The sequence below is a fragment of the Myotis nattereri genome, assembly GCF_964212035.1.
Source record: "Myotis nattereri genome assembly, chromosome: 1".
Classification (NCBI taxonomy): Eukaryota; Metazoa; Chordata; class Mammalia; order Chiroptera; family Vespertilionidae; genus Myotis; species Myotis nattereri.
Genome location: NC_138075.1, coordinates 79545208 through 79562713, shown reverse-complemented (window position 1 = coordinate 79562713; position 17506 = coordinate 79545208). Strand labels below are relative to the sequence as shown.

The window sequence follows — 17506 nt, the reverse complement described above, 5'->3', positions numbered from 1 at the left end:
TTCTAGCCACTAAGCTAGGAAGTTTCACACAGAACTAGTGCCTGCATGATGGACCAGTTTGGTGGCATTTCCTAGTCCAAATAAACACCCTAAGCCTTAGGTTACAGTAAATAATGAGGTGGAGTGGGAAGGAGGGTCAATAAGAAGTGAAAATGCAAGTTGGCATGGAAAACATTTGAAATAGAAGTCATCCCTACCACAAATGGATCAACCATTGCTATCTATCCCAGAACAACCTGCTGAGGGGTTCAATCACACAGCTACATTTCCATGCAGAGAGGAGTTGTTTTGCCCATGTACCGGTAGAACTTCCCAGAGCAGGCTGCTCTCTGCCTGTCCACTCGCAGCCGTGTGTCCCCAGGGCAGTCTTATCTGTTGGAGTCTGGTTCTGAGGCAGACTGGCCTATATCTGCTGCACGTGGCCTTCTGGACACTGCTTTTGACTTGGCAGGAGAAAGCTACGTACCATGGGCCATGGTGGCCATAGGCCTGAGCAGGCCAGCCCTCACTGGCATATGGTCTGTATGATGTACAGATTTTTTTTCACTTAGATAAACATATTAGAATTTCCCTTTATGATCTGTGTTTTTTGTTTCTTGTTAAGGAAACTTCACTACCCTCAAATCATAGATATATTTTATACTTTCTTTTAAACTTGTAAAAATTTGTTTTTTTACATTCAGCTCTTTTAACAATCTTTGATTTCTATTTGGTGATGGTGTGAGTTAGGGATGTCATTTAATTTTCCCCACATGAATAACCAATTGTCCAGCAGCATTGATCAGAGCCCATCTTTTCTTCATTCATTTTTCATGCCTCTGTCATCTGTGGAGTCATCAAAAGTCTAAAGAGAATAAAACTTTCTACTCTTTTCCACTGGTCTTTTTAAATCCTGGTGTAAATATTGCATTGTCTGAATAACTATAGTCTTGTTACAAATATTGACATTTGGTAAGATAAGCCCCATCTCATTCTTCCTCAATTTTTTCCTTGGTATTCTAGGCCTTTTACTTTTCTATTTAAATTTTAAAACAACTTGTTAAGTTCCTAGAAAATTCTATTGGGGTTTGATGAGAATGGTACAGCATCTGTGACTTGCTTTGTGGGAGAATTGACATCTTTAGAAATACTAAATCTTATCCAAGGACAAAGAATGTTTCACCATTTTTTTTTCCTTTTTATTTTTTTTAATTTTTTTTAATATATTTTTTATTGATTTTTTACAGAGAGGAAGGGAGAGAGATAGAGAGTTAGAAACATCGATGAGAGAGAAACATCGATCAGCTGCCTCCTGCACATCTCCCACTGGGGATGTGCCCGCAACCCAGGTACATGCCCTTGACCGGAATCGAACCCGGGACCCTTCAGTCCGCAGGCCGACGCTCTATCCACTGAGCCAAACCGGTTTCGGCTTTTTTAAAAAAAAAAATATATATATATATATATATATATATATATATATATATATATATATTATTGATATTTTACAGAGAGGAAGGGAGAGAGATAGAGAGTCAGAAACATCGATGAGTCGCCTCCTGCATATCCCCCACCGGGATGTGCCCGCAACCCAGGTACATGCCCTTGACCAGAATCGAACCCGGGACCCTTTAGTCCGCAGGCCGACGCTCTATCCACTTAGCCAAACCGGTTTCGGCTTTTTTTCCTTTTTAAAAATAACTTTCTTCTTAAAAACTACACACACACCTACTATTTATTCCTAGGTACCTTAGAGACTTTGTTCCCATTGTGAATAAAATCTTTTCTAAAAATTATATTTTAGAAATGTATGTTGTAGGTGTCTAGAACCCAACTGATTTTTCTATATTCACCTTGTATCCAGCAATGTTACTGAAGTCTGTTATGTTTGTTGATGCTATAAGATTGTCATCAATGCTCTCCAGTTCCTAGTTTCTTGGGATATATTCCTAGAAGTGGGATCAATGGGTCAAATGGGAATTCCATTTTTAGTTTTTTGAGGAAACTCCATACTGTTCTCCACAGTGGCTGCACCAGTCTGCATTCCCACCAGCAGTGCACGAGGGTTCCTTTTTCTCCACATCCTCTCCAGCACTTGTCGTTTGTTGATTTGTTGATGATAGCCATTCTGACAGGTGTGAGATGGTACCTCATTGTTGTTTTGATTTGCATCTCTCAGATGATTAGTGACTTTGAGCATGTTTTCATATGTCTCTTGGCCTTCCTTATGTCCTCCTTTGTAAAGTGTCTATTTAGGTCCGTTGCCCATTTTTTGATAAGGTTGTTTATTTTCCTTTTGTTAAGTTGTATGAGTTCCCTGTAAATGTTGGTGATTAAACCTTTATTGGTGATAACATTGGCAAATATGTTCTCCCATGCAGTGGGCTTTCTTGTTGTTTTGTTGATGGTTTCTTTTGCTATACATTATGCTAAGCGAAATAAGCCAGTCAGAGAAAGATAAATACCACATGATCTCATTCATTTGTGGAATATGATGAGCAACATACACTGATGAACAAAAACAGATCCAGAGACAGAGAAGCATTGATCAGACCGTCAACCCTCAGAGGGAAGATGGGAGAGGGTGGGGGTAAGGGGGAGAGATCAACCAAAGGACTTGTATGCATGCATATAAGCCTAGCCAACGGACACAGACACCAGGCAGGTGAGGGTATGAGTGGGGGAGTGGGGGTGGGGGATATGGGGGGATAAGGACATATATGTAATACCTTACTCAATAAAGAGAGAGAAAAAAATATTGTCATCAATGATTCTTTTTCACTAATAAGAATTGCATTGATATAAAGCATGCCTAAGCACTCAGAATTACTGATGTACAAGTATAAAGTTCCAGAATTTGAAATACATCACATCTCTTATTTCCTATAAATGGATGTAATTTTTACTTGAGCCTGCCATGCATTTGAGCTATCACAGAATTTAACCTTAGTTAGCCATTCTTGGGATTAATTTCACACTAGGGTTATGTCATAGTTCCTGGGTCTGAGACATGGCCAAGGCCCAGAGGTCTAGGAGACCTCTCTCTGGTCACATGGCATCAGTACAGTTGATTTACTGCAGGCACATCTCTTTTCTCTGTGAGTCAGGCCTATTTAGTGACTTATTTTGGAAGGCATAATGGGAGGGTGAAGTCAATAGAATGCTTCATCAGAGCACCAGCAGCTATTCCATGGGCAGAAAATGCAGACTAGAAACAACACATTGAAATGGAGAGAAAAGGAGAAGACAGGCTAGTCAGAGAGTTATGTCACAGTCATAAGTAGTACTCCCTCTCCAGGCATGAAAAGTCTAAAGAGAAGGTAACCTTTTAAAAATCTCTTCTAGAAACCCTGCTCAGTGACTTGCCTGGGCTAGAATTGTGTCACATGTAATCCCTTATGTGCAAAGGACTCTGTATAAGGGTGAGTATATTTCTCTGGGTACATTACCACTCTGAGCAAAATTGGTGAGGAAGAAAGGGAAAATGGATATAGGGCTAGGCAACTAGCAATGTCAGCATGAATAATATCCTCCACTTAAAAATGAGCACACTAAGTCTTACAACCTTCTCTACAAACATAAGCCAGGAAATCTTTGTGGCTGCTTTAGAGGTATCATAATAAATCTCATTCCTAAGGAGACAAGTATGGAGTCAGTAATGACATTGTGTATCTTAGATTTGCAACCTGTGTATAATGGGACTCTGCTAGAGCTTGGAGCTTTAAGAGACATTTGATGAGGTAGCTTTGCCACTAGGGAAGAGTCATGCAACTAGACCTGAGGTTGTGCACAGGAAGAATCTGCCACCCCGCCCCACCAGGTCCTTGGGTGGTGGCAGCTGAGGAGTTACTGGAGAAAGCCACAAGCCTGTCATTTTGCTTCTTCACCAAAGTGTCCTAAACATCTATGATCTTATGGTGTCTCCCAACCAGTGTTAGCGAGCATGCTCTGTGACCACCAGGAGGTTTTTTATTTGGTTAAGGTCATGGACAGAGAACTCTTTGGACTACCTGCCTTGGCAGAGTTGGCTGTCCGCACGCACACAGACTGCAGCGGGAGGAGTCTCCCTCAGAATCTCAGAAAGTAGGTCCTAGCACTGGCAAGTTTCCATGACCCCCACATCACACTACCTCAGCACTTACTCCTTTCATTCCCAATTTAACTCATAAAGTTGCTCAACGATACTCCTTGCATACAAAAAATTACTTAGACTATGCCCCTTACCACCAAATCAAGGATGTACAGGAGATCCAATCTTGTCTTGAAGATCAGAACAGCTCATAGGGGACCAAGGGACAATCACCACCTGAGTGGTACAGAGAAGGTTCAGAGGGGCTTGTAATTCAGAAATACCTATGCAGTATATTGAGTTTTCCCAGAAGGAACTTTGACTTGGATAAAGATAGTCTGTGTAGTGGTTAAATGTACACACTCTACAGCCAGACTGCTGTAGAACCAGATTCCACCACTGCCTAAATATGCAGCCTTAGAAAAGTTGCTTAACCTGGCTGTGTCTCAGTTTCTCAACTGGGAAACAGTGATAAAAAACACTGCAACCACAGGGGATGGTTATAATACTAAATGAATTTATATAAAGCATGTAGAACAGTACTTGATGCAGAATAGGTACTCAATAAATATTATCTGCCTATCATTGTCCCATTTCTAATGCACCCGGCTTAAAATAGGTCATAGCTCACACCTCACTGGGCTTTGATCCCCAAGAGGAGAAAGGCTTCTCCAAGAGGAGAAATCTGGGTTATATCATAAAGCAAGAGAGAGAGATTTTTTGCTTCAGAAGGTAATACTCTCAACCAATCAACCTACGTCTCTTCTTCACACACTTAAGCACACTCCTATGCACAATATCACATATACAACCTAAATTTAGGTGAGAGAGAAAATGTAGAAAAAGAAAAACATAAAGAGAAGACTCAGATGAGGCAAAGTAAGTTAATGTAAGTGAAAAATAAAGAAGAAAGGATGTCATTTTTCATTTCTTCAGACTCACATTCCAGGTATGGTGCTGGTTGTCTTATTTTTTTTTTTTTTTTTTTTGCCTACCACATTAACTCCAAAAAGTGACAGTTCAGAGTACCTGAAGAGTTGACTTTGGGATATCTCCCTCCTGGGACATTAGTCCTTCTCTGTATTGGGTTCAAAATCACTCAGACTCTCAGGAACCATGAACATCAACCCAATTAGAAGACACACTGGCCTTGAGAGAAACAAGCTCCTGAGCAGAGAGAACTGTGAGTGGGCTAAGGGGAATGTAAGACAATACTCACCTGTCTGACCTTAGAGATCATCACAGAGTAGGCCCAGGCTTACGGATCACCAGATATTAGCAGAAGGTCAATACATCCAGCAGGCATCCAGTGAGTTTTTAAAAAGAGTATTTTCTTCTCCTTCAGCTTCTCTAAGAAATTTGAAGACTGGCTCATCCTCCAATGAAAAGGAAAATCGAGGCTAGTGGGAGGCAAAGTAGAGGGACTTAATAATGAGAGAAGAGACTGAGTTAGTGATCTGAGACCCTGTCAACTAAGCATTAGAGCTTAGACCTTCGCCTCCAGTTGGAGGGGACCAAGGGAAAGTCAGCTCCCCCTCACTAAAGAGCTGAACTCAGAGACACCAGCACTTAGAGTTCTGAGCAGGTCACATTGTAGACATCAGTCAAGTTATATATTTATTCTGACAATGTATACAACAGATTTCAGCAAAGTACCTTGATTTAACTCAGCCCACACATTGTGGTAACTTTCTGACAGAAGGAAGAAAACTATCTTGATGAAGAAAGAACAGCTGACAAGATCAACAAAAGGAGCTGGGCTTCCCAGGAAGGCTGCCCAGAGGCTCCTCTGCACATATAGGTTTACCCTTCCCTCCCCCCTGAGGTGGAAGGAGAATGAGAAGGAGAATGCCCACAGCTCTCCCAGCTGTATAGGGCTTGATATCTCACTGCTCCTTGCTATGTTATTCTTCCCCTGCTGTCTTTGTTGTCATGAGGAAATAATGGAAGAAACCAAGAGTTTTGTTTCCCAGGCAGTGCAGTGGCCAGGCTGAGAAGCCATGGGAGGAGTCTGGACTCTCTCTGAGTTAAACTATGAGAGTTTGGTTGTATAAATGATGAGGAGAGCAGAGAGGATCTGGTTGCTCTTTATTTTGTCTGTATTAAAACTTAAAAAAAAATTCTATACCAGCCATCTGCAACATTTTTATTATTCAACAATTTAAAAATTAATTTGATTTAAAAAAAAAACAACGTATGTTTACTTGATGTAAAATTTAGGTTCCAAAAGCATAACAAAATAAAAATACTCATCTCACCTCTGACCCCTAGCGATCCTGTTTCCCTCCCTACAAGAAACAACTCAATGATATATTTCTGAGATTTAGCCATGTTGATACATGTAAGTATAGTTCATTCATTATAATGGATGAACAATATTCCAATATTTGAAAATAACACAGTTTATTTATCCATTCTCAAGAAATTTAGGTTATTTCCAATTTTGTATAATAAAAAACAATTGAAGGGGAAAGGAAGATGGTGGCACAGGTAAATGCCTCTACTCGCCACCTCCCACAACCACTTCAAAATTACAACTAAAATATAGAACAACCATCATCCAGAACCACTGGAAAGCTGGCTGAATGGGAGTCCTACAACTAGAGAAGTAAAGATGAGAGCACACTGAGACTAGTAGGAGGTGCGAAGGCATGAAACGGGCTGGTCCAGCACCCATGTGTGCCACTTTTTTAATCAGGAAGGGAGATTGTCTCTGTGGAGGCCTCCTGGAGGAGCAAGAGGTCCCAGGCCCACACCAGACACCCAGCCCAGGATCCCAGAGCTGAGAAAAGAAGTCCCTATGGGCAGTAAGAACTATGGGCTGTAAGAACCAGTGTGGATTGGGGCTCAGTGACACAAAGGCTGCTGGAGATCCAGCTGTTCCTCCTAAAAGGCCGGCACCATGAACTGAACTTACAAGGTCCCACTTCCTCTGAGTTCCAGTGCCAGGGTGAGGCTTAGGGAACACTGACACAAAAGAGGAAGAACTAGATTGTCTGGCATTGGAACAGGAACTCAGGGGCAGCTTTCTCCCAGACAGAGGTGGTCTCAGGAATCATTGTTGCTATGCTGTGACCTCCGCAGTTGCAGGGCTGACTCGCAGCCAGCCATTTCTGTTTGCTCCACCCTGGTGATTCCCTAAGACCCCACCTCATCCAATTTACAACCCCACCCAAGCTGAATTTGGCAGCTTTTTCATAAGAATGGCCTGTCCTTGATCAGGCTAAAATCTCTCAAACAAGCTGCAGCTGGGTCAGGGAGCTACAAATCTATCTCTAAAAGGTCCAAGACCCGGCACCAGCGTCAGCCTGCCTTGTTTCATAGCTGGGCCTCATCTGGGCACTTCCAAGCCTGATACAAAGAGGAGGAATCTGCAGATCTCTCTGTAGCTCCTGCTGGGTGGCCACAGGCAGTGACTGACTTTTCACATCCCTGGAGATGCAAGAGCCAGTGTACCCAGTGGTCAGTGTCAGACCATGTCAGATTATAACTCTACACATCCATAAGTGACACACTCAAGGGGCAGACTCAGTGAGCACCAAAGTCCCACTGAAGCAAGTCCTGCTCCATAAGGGTGTCTCCTGCACAGCTGCTCTCACACTGTACTCACAGCTGGTCTTCACAGCCAATGGTCCTGGAGGTTAATTCCTCCCAGTGACACCAAAAGCAATCAAGTCTGAACTACAGCAAGACTATGGTCAAAGCTCACAAAGTTGTACACCTAGAGTTCCCAACTCAGGTGACTTGGGAAGCTGAGCAACTGGGCCCTATAGAACACCTACTACACAAGGCTACTCTACCAACTCAAGGAGACATAGCAGCTCTACCTAATACATAGAGTAAAAACAAATATAGGGAAGCAGCCAAAATGCAGAGACAATGAAACATGTCACAAATTAAAGAAATGGAAGAAAGCAAACTACTGGATATAGAGTTCAAATCCACAGTTATAAGGTTACTCAAGAATCTTCTAGAAACCTTCAAAAACATGGAAAAGGGCCAGTTAGAAATTATGCATACACTCACTGAAATAAAGAATAATATACAGGAATTCAATAGTAGAGTAGAGAATTCTTATAATCAAATCAATGAATTGAAATATGAGGAAGCAAAAAACACTCAACCAGAAGAGCAAAAAGAAGAAAGAATCCAAAAAGATGAGATAGTGTAAGGAGCCTCTGGGACAACTTCAAGTGTACCAACATTCACATTATGGGGGTGCCAGAAAAAAAGAGAGCAAGATATTAAAAACCTACTTGAAGAAATAATGACAGAAAACTTCTCTTACCTGATGACAGAAATAGACATAGAAATCCCGGATGCACAGAGAGTCCCAAACAAGAGGAACCCAAAAAAGACCACACCAGATTACAAGACCACACTAAGACACATCATAATTAAAATGTCAGGGGCTAAAGACAAAGAGAGAATCTTAAAAGCAGCAAGAGAAAAGCAGTTAGTTACCAAAAGGGAATGCCCATATGACTGTCAGCTGATTTCTCAACAGGAACTATGCAAGTCAAAGGGAGTGGAAAGAAATATTCAAAGTGATAATTAGTAAGGACCTACAATCAAGATTACTCTGCCCAGCAAAGCTATCATTTAGAATTGAAGGTCAGATAAAGAGCTTCACAGACAAGAAAAAGCTAAAGGAATTCATCACCACCAAGCCAGTATTATATGAAATGTCGAAGGGTATTCTTTTTTTTGTTTGTTTGTTTGTTTTTTATTTTTTTAAAAAAAATATATTTTATTGATTTTTTACAGAGAGGAAGGGAGAGAGATAGAGAGTTAGAAACATTGATGAGAGAGAAACATCAATCAGCTGCCTCCTGCACATCCCCCACTGGGGATATGCCCGCAACCCAGGTACATGCACTTGACTGGAATCGAACCTGGGACCCTTCAGTCCGCAGGCCGACGCTCTATCCACTGAGCCAAACCGGTTTCGGCGAAGGGTATTCTTTAAGAAGAGAAAGAAGAAGAAAAAGATCAAAAATATGACAACAAGCTTACTCACCACCAACGGCCTGCCTTGCCGCCTGCATGCCCTGCCACTGCCCAGCAGAAATGCTTCTATTACACACAGTCCACCAGATTAGGCCCATGTCCAGGGCACTGGATCCTCATATCGCTTGGGCTTATGCCAAAGATGTAAAATTTGGTGCAGAGGCTCGAGCCTTAATGCTTCAAGGTGTAGACCTTTTATCCGATGCTGTAGCCATTACAATGGGGCCAAAGAGAAGAACAGTGATTATTGAACAGAGCTGGGGAAGTCCCAAAGTAAAAAAGATGGTGTGACCATTGCAGTCCATTGACTTAAAAGATAAATATAAAAATATTGGTGCTAAACTTGTTCAAGATGTTGCCAATAATACAAATGAAGAGGGTGGGGATGACACCACCACTGCTACTGTGCTGGCATGCTCCATTGCCAAGGAAGGCTGTGAGAAGATCAGTAAAGGTGCTAATCTAGTGGAAATCAGGAGAGGTGTGATGTTAGCTGTTGATGCTGTAATTTCTGAACTTAAGAAGCAGTCTAAACCCGTGACAACCCCTGAAGAAATAGCTAAGGTTGCTACAATTCCTGCAAATGGAGACAAAGGAATTGGCAACATAATTTCTGACGCAATGAAAAGGGTTGGAAGGAAAGGCTTCATCACTGTAAAGGATGGAAAAACACTGAATGATGACTTAGAAATTGTTGAAGGCATGAAGTTTGATAGAGGTTATATTTCTCCATACTTTATTAATACAGCAACATGTCAGTAATGTGATTTCCAAGATGCATACATTCTGTTGAGTGAAGAGAACATTTCTAGTGTTCAATCCATCGTATCTGCTCTTGAAATTGCCAATGCTCACTGTAAGCCCCTGGTCATAATTGCTGAAGATGTTGATGGAGAAGCTCTAAGTACACTTGTTTTGAATAGGCTAAAAGCTGACCTTCAGGTTGCAGCAGTCAAAGCTCCAGGTTTTGAGGACAATAGAAGAACCAGCTTAACGACATGGGTATTGCTACTGGTGGCGCCGTGTTTGGGGAAGAAGGATTGACTCTCAATCTAGAAGATGTTCAGCCCCACGAATTAGGAAAAGTTGGAGAGGTCATTGTGACCAAAGACGATGCCATGCTCTTGAAAGGAAAAGGTGACAAGGTTCAAATTAAAAAAACATATTCAAGAAATCATCGAGCACTTAGATATCACAACTAGTGAATATGAAAAGGAAAAACTAAATGAACGCCTGGCCAAACTCTCAGATGGGGTAGCTGTGCTGAAGGTTGGTGGGACAAGTGATGTGGAAGTGAATGAAAAGAAAGACAGAGTCACAGATGCCCTCAATGCTACCTGAGCTGCTGTGGAGGAAGGCATTGTTCTAGGAGGGGGCTGTGCCCTGCTTTGGTGCATTCCAGCCTTGGGCTCATTAACTCCAACTAATGAAGATCAAAAAATTGGTATAGAAATTATTAAGAAAGCACTGAAAATTCCTGCAATGACCATTGCTAAGAATGCAGGTGTTGAGGGGTCATTGATAGTTGAGGAAATTATGCAAAGTTCCTCAGAAATTGGTTATGACGCCATGCTTGGAGATTTTGTGAGTAAGGTGGAAAAAGGAATCATTGGTCCAAATAAGGTTGTAAGAACTGCTTTACTGGATGCTGCTGGCATGGCCTCTGTTAACAACAGCAGAAGTCATGGTCACAGAAATTCCTAAAGAGGAGGACCCTGGGATGGGTGGGGTGGGTGGGATGGGAGGAGGGATGGGAGGCGGCGTGTTCTAGCCCTGCAATAGTGCTTTACCATCATTACTGAGAACTGAGAGGAAGCTCAGGTCATCTCCTCACCTGTAACTTCAGAGAAGTCAGTTGAAGGAAATGACTGAAGAAAAGGCTGGCTGATGTTCAAGAAAATCACTCTAACCTCCAGTTACTGGTTTCAGTTGACAACACACAATGGTTTACTGCTGCCATTGTCCATGCCTACAGATAATTTATTTTGTATTCTTGAATAAAAATACATTTGTACATTCCTGATAAGTGCAAGAACCATATACCAATGTACTGCTTCCAACTTAAATCACTGAGGCACTTTTACTACTATTCTGTTAAAATCAGGATTTTAGTGCTTGCCATCACCCGATGAGAAGTGAAGATGCAGCCTTTCTGTGGAGAGTAAGAATAACTGTGTACAAAGTAGAGAAATATCCAGTTATGTGACCTTTGTGTAATAAAAATTTGTTTTAAGTTAAAAAAATATGAACAGCAAAATGGCAACAAATACATACCTATCAACAATTGAAACTAAAAATCAAAATACACAAATGAGAAATCTAATGAATGGAATAAACTGGTGGATAAAATAGAATCAGAGGCATGAAAATGGAACAGACTGACAATTCTCAGAGGGAAGGGGGGGCAGGAAGAGATGAAACAAAATTCTTGTACGCATATATGCATTACCTATGAACAAAGACAATAGGGTGGCAAAGGCCTGGGGTGGGACAGAAACCAGGTGAAGGGGGAAAAAAGAGGGACTTCTGTAATAATCTCAACAATCGAGGTTTAAAAGACACACACAATCGCAGTGAGCATTCTTTATCATGCTTCTGTGTGTCCGTGTGCAGGAATGTCTGTTGGGTATATCCTTAAAGTGGAATGTCCGGGTTATAGAATACACATGCCTTCAGTTGTCTTTGGTATTGTCTAATTGCTTCACAAAGTTATTGCTCTAATTAATACTTAGTATTGTAAAGCTTAATAATTTTTTTCATTCTACTTGGTTTGAAGTGGTAAATCATAGTGGTTTCTATTACCACTTCCCTGACTACTGGTGAGGCTCCTTATCTTTTCAGAAATTTATTAGCCACTTGAGTTTCCTCTTCTGAGAATGTCGAGCATATCCTTTGGACATTTACATTTGACTTATTTACCTTAAGGGTTTTAAAGACTTCTTTACATATCTTAGATACCAATTTTTGAACAGGTTATTGGAAATAACATCCCCCAATCCAAGGTTTTTGCATTACTATGATGGTTTGGTTAATAGAAGCTTTAAATTTTCAGACTTTAATTTATTCACTTATGCCTATTGTCTAGGAATTCCTCATATTTTCTGAAAAATAGAAGAAATTATTTTTGGCAAAATTTCTCATTATTTCTCATAATGCTAAGAGGCACTCCAGAACCTCCAGGTGTGTGATTACCTTAAGATAAATACCTGAACATATCAGGGAACATCTCCACCTTCAACTGTATGTTGGCATGACTGGCAGGTGTTGCCTCTTCGGCAAAGTCTTTCCCAACCTCGATAAAAGGTCAGGTTAACCAGTCATAATCTTCATAATTTTTTCTTCCAGAGTACTTGACATCATTCATAATCATATACATGTGTGTTTATTTGGCTAATGTATGTCTCACTCCTCAAGATTAGAAACTAAATCTGTCATTGCTCACCATATTTTTGGTAGAATGCCACACACAAAGAACGTACTTAATACATCCTTTCTGAATGAAACAATTGCCCAGGCATGGACATTCCATCTCCATCTGTGTTATATAAAAACCCTTCCCTGGCAGACTCTCTCTAGTGTTCCTATGATTTGGCTCCCTAATGTCAATTCAAACAATGAAGAGTCTCAGAATTTTCAGAAAATAGCATGTCTGACTTTGATCTCAAGTGCACAGTCATCTCTGAATGAGGTTCTCACGTGGCTAAAGTGACTAAGTGACAGTTCTTGAGAAACAGTGAACCGTGGAAAGCTGGTTTGTGGTGACAGCAGTTAATTGAAGTCTGTGGTTATTGATTAATCGAAATGAGTTCTCAGCCTTAACTCATCCTCAAGCATTTTGCTTCTTTTTTCTATAACAGACTATTTTTTTATTCAACTTAAGGCAATGAAAGGTTATACTGTGACTAAGTCAAGTTGGAATGTCTACTTCCCATCAGGAAGCCATGGCACAGGGTTATCACATTGGATCCACCCCTAGTGCTCCCATTGTTCACCGGTCCCAGGTTCCCTGAGTACATTGTGTGTACCCTCCTCCTCTCAGTCTGGCTTGAGTTTGGGTTCGAGGTGAGATGTCAGATGATAATATTGGTGTGCAGCATCAGGTACGTGGTAAAATTCCTAAAGATGAAATTCATTCTTCATACAGACAGGCAATACTGAAAATACTCTGTCTTTGTCCACTTTTAGAATGTCATGTTCCTAGAAAGGAAACTTAATGGGGGGAAGGTAGTGATATGCAGGAATGGGGGTGCACATAACACCACTTGAAAGTAATGTTAAATAGGCAAAGTATATATCGAAGGCCAGAAATGAAATACAGAGACAGGAAAAGGAAGAGATAAAGCTTTTCTTTGGATTGACAAAAAATGTACTTGGTGACAACTGATCAGTGCTTAAACATTCCTCCAAACCCCATTCCCTGGGGATACCAAGAAGCTCCTGAAAAGCCAGTCTCTTTTCTATGCTTGATTCTTTAAAAGTCTCCTATTGAAGCATAGTAATCCCTCCTTTTGAAAAACTGCTGTTTGAAAGAACTACTCTGTTATTTTTAGTCTCTTATTCTATAAAATATAACTTTGTTTTTTGCTTGAATAGAAAAGATAAACTTAATTGTCTGACCTTGCACGCTAGCCATCTAAAGGGGCTGATACATTATATTAATTCACATATTTTTCCAAGTGTTTCTTCATCCAAGGTTACAGGTGTTTAATTAGATATAATGTGCACTCAAAGTTACAAGTTGTCTGTATAGATATTACAGGTGTTTGATTAGATTTGATATGTATTCAAGGTTACAAGCTGTCTTACACAAAGAACTAGAAGGATATAAAAAGGAAATACTCCCTCTTGTGTTTGTTCAGAATTTGACAGAGGTAATCTGTTCTGAACCTGCATGCAATAAAGATGACTCTTAACTAATTGGCTCATTAGGTGTCTTGTCCAGCTTGCCGATTTGCGATACAACACTATCTACTAAGGAATTTATGAACTATCAGTTTATGTCTTACTAGGCTTCTCCTTATACCTCCACATTCATCCTTGCCCTAAAGGCCACACTTCTTCTATTTTACACCATGTCTTATCATCCCCATCAGTCCCTGATGGCATTAAATGAAGCTCTGTGTGTGCATTTTCCCCAAGACTGTCATGAGCACAGGATAGTGCACATTCAACTCTTCTTTGGCTGTGTAAAACAGGAAGAATGACGTATGTGGAAGAGTGAAGGAAAATACCACCTCTTCTGAGACCAGCAGTTTTTCCTGAGGACTTTGTAGAACTGAGCCCCAGCACTTCCTTTGTTACTAAAGTATCTGCCATGTGCACATCCCTTTTTCCCCCATGAGATGCTTTATGTGGCATTCTCCCATTTTTATTTTGCTAAATATACATATTTGCATATGAAAAAGTTCTTATTAAAATACACACCAGCCCAAGCCTGTTTGACTCAGTGGATAGAGCATCAGCCTGTGGACTGAAGGGTCCTTGGTTCAATTTCTGGTTAAGGGCATGTACCTTGTTTGCAGGCTTGATCCCAGGCCCTGATGCTGGAGGCAACCAATCAATGTGTCTCTCTTACATCCATGTTTCTTTCTCTGTCTCTCCCCCTCCCTTCCATTCTCTCTAAAAATCAATGAAAAAGTATCTTTGGGTGAGGATTAGCAAAATATATATATATATATATATATATATATATATATATATATATATATATACCAAATCATTGGTTGTAACTAGGTGGTGAATATCAGGTGATATTAATTTTTGCCTGTTATCTTGGTTTATTTGTATTTTTTCATTATATTCTTTTATATTTTGAAGATGGAGGAAGGGGCCATGAGCCAAGGAATGTAGTTCCTGAAGCTGGAAGAGGTAAGAAACAGATACCACATTAGAACCTCCAGAGGGGAGATGACCGGCTGACACCTTGATTTTAGTCCCGTGAAACTGAGGTCAGACTTCTGGCCTCTGGAACTGTGAGAGAACAAATTTCTGTTTCTTTAAGTCATCAAGTTGGTGATTATTTGTTACAGTGGCCACAGGAAACTGACACACCACCTTATCTGGAAGTTATACTCTGTCCCCTGAGGTAGCTGCCTCAGAAAAAGCCACATCCTCTGAGAGGACTAAATAGAGATATGCACCCTCTATCACTACTGTGGCTACTGATTATTGAACTAAGCTTTGGTGTCAAGAAAATTGGGCCATCCCTCAGGGCTTTGCAGTCCCAAGCCTGGACTCGCAGGGAGAGCCAAGTTCAAGCCCACGCCTGTGTGAGACCAGAGCCTGCACAAACCCAGGCAAGCACCTCCACACACAAGCTCTGTGGGCAGGGCCTCGGCCACTTGGAGCTGGGAGAACACTCAAGGCCAGGACCCCGGGGCTATCCCTGATCCCCATACAGCCCCCTAAAGGAGGCACCCAGCTGGGGAGTCGGGGAGAGCAGGACCACGAGCAGGCCAGCTCAGGCTTGCCTCTCTCTGCCTACAGGAGGCCCCGAGGCCCCTTGCTTCTATCAGCATGGCCCAGGCATGGTCTTCTTCGGATGAAAAGTGGAACAGCTCCTGGTCTTCACCAAGACCTGAGCTTCCTGCCCTGGAGAAAGAGATCAATGAGAGCAGTGACTCCCTCTGTGGCTGGCCATTTTCCTTTAGGGAAGAGTGTAGACCGCCCTATGTGGAGGCTGCCATGGCCGTAATAAATATCCATTTCTATATAGAAACCACTGATTTCTCCCCTGTATTTATTAAACAACAGTCACTGGGCACCAGCTGTGGGCCAGGCCTGCCTCTGTTCTCTCTGCTCACATTCCTCCCATTTTTTATTTTCTGCTCACCCCCACCTCCTACCCTCTCCTCACACAACCTTGCTGTGTTATGACCCAGCTTAACCCTTCTCCACACCTCCTGTGACTGAGTCCCTCACATCCAGCCCCACGTCCACCAGGGGCTCTGAGTCCCCTGATAGGCCTTTCACTGCCAGCCACAGCCCCTTTCAGCCAGTCCCTTGGTCATCCATGGTCACCTGGCTTCTATCTGAGATCTGTGCTGCCCACCTGGGCTACAGCTACCAACAGAGTAAGGAAAGGAATCTTTGCAGCAGGACTGGATGGCACTACTTTGCAAACAACTAGATATTGAACACCCACTATGTGCCAGGCACTGGACACTCAGAAGTGAACATGGCAGGCACCATCCTTGCCCTCATGAAAGTCACATTCTAAAGGACTTCCATCAGAATTTCCCCAAGTCACTGATGCCAAACTAATTTTCATATGGGTTGGTCCAAATGGCCCAAATCTGGATGGGAAATCCACACCATAAAAATCATCCTGTGAGAGGATACTATTCTTCTGCGTTACGACTTCCAGTTTCCATGTGCATTGTTACATTTACCTTCAGAACAGCAATATTTGGGATTGAAAATAACTTTCCCATTCTGTGGTCAGTGGAGCCCCACCTCTGGATCAAAGGGAGACACAGGGAATTAAAACACAACCAGGGCAGCCATTTTTTTATGGTTTACAGAAAAGGTAGCCTATGGGGATAAACTTCACTATAAACTCTGACATGGAAGAGATGCCGCATTTCCTCATCATCACGTCAGATTAGGCCGGTTCATGTGCTGCCAGAAAAAACTGAAAAACAGCCTCCAACCGCAGGCTATCGTGGTACTGCTACATCCTTAGATTCCAAGCCCACAGTGATCCTCGAAGTCATCCAACTCTTAGCTTGAAGGCCTCACGTGTGGCATGAGATTCTTTGTTGACACTGGTGCCCCTGTGCCTGGGTCAGTCTAGCCAGACATGCCCAGCAGCCATCCCTTCCCAGGTCTTAATGCCAATCTGGGTGCTGCTTTGGAGTTAAGTTCAGTGACAGTTATAGATGAATATTCCCCAATCAAAAGCACACACACTGATACCAAACTCATTTTCATACGTGAGAAATGTCTCTTTATGGGTTCCCATCACCCTCGAGGGTGTGTCTTCTCACGTCTTGTTGCCCACAACGACCTCTGTCGCAGAATATCTTAATGATCTTGGCCACTTTTGTCATGAGGAGAGAACAGATGGCTTCACACAGCTTCTGTTTGGGTGCTGAAAGTCCTGAAACAAAGATGTGCCAAGATCATGCTCAGAAAAAGAAAATGAAGGGATCAAAGCAAACAAAAATATGCAACTATGCACACAAGCACACACTAATATACATACGTGTGCATGTATTCATATAAAATGTGCACATAAATAAATATATAAATATGTCTGCCTGTGCCCATGTACATGGCTATAGAAATAGGTATAAATATAGATATATGATTTCATAAAGCTACCTTGACACAACTATAATCCATTCAAGGAAAGGTTTCTATGGTTAGCAATGTTTTGAAAGCCTCTACATAGCCCAATCTCTTTCTGTTAGATGAGGACAATGAGGCCCAAAAATTAGCAATTGA

General features: G+C 41.7%; 1 pseudogene across 1 annotated transcript; it reads left to right on the top strand.

The window, feature by feature from the left end:
- The first annotated feature begins 9118 nt into the window (after window positions 1-9118).
- LOC308533346 (60 kDa heat shock protein, mitochondrial-like) lies at window positions 9119-10829 on the top strand (annotated as a pseudogene). Its single transcript has one exon. The product of its transcript is annotated as a 60 kDa heat shock protein, mitochondrial-like (transcript).
- Window positions 10830-17506: the final 6677 nt, after the last annotated feature.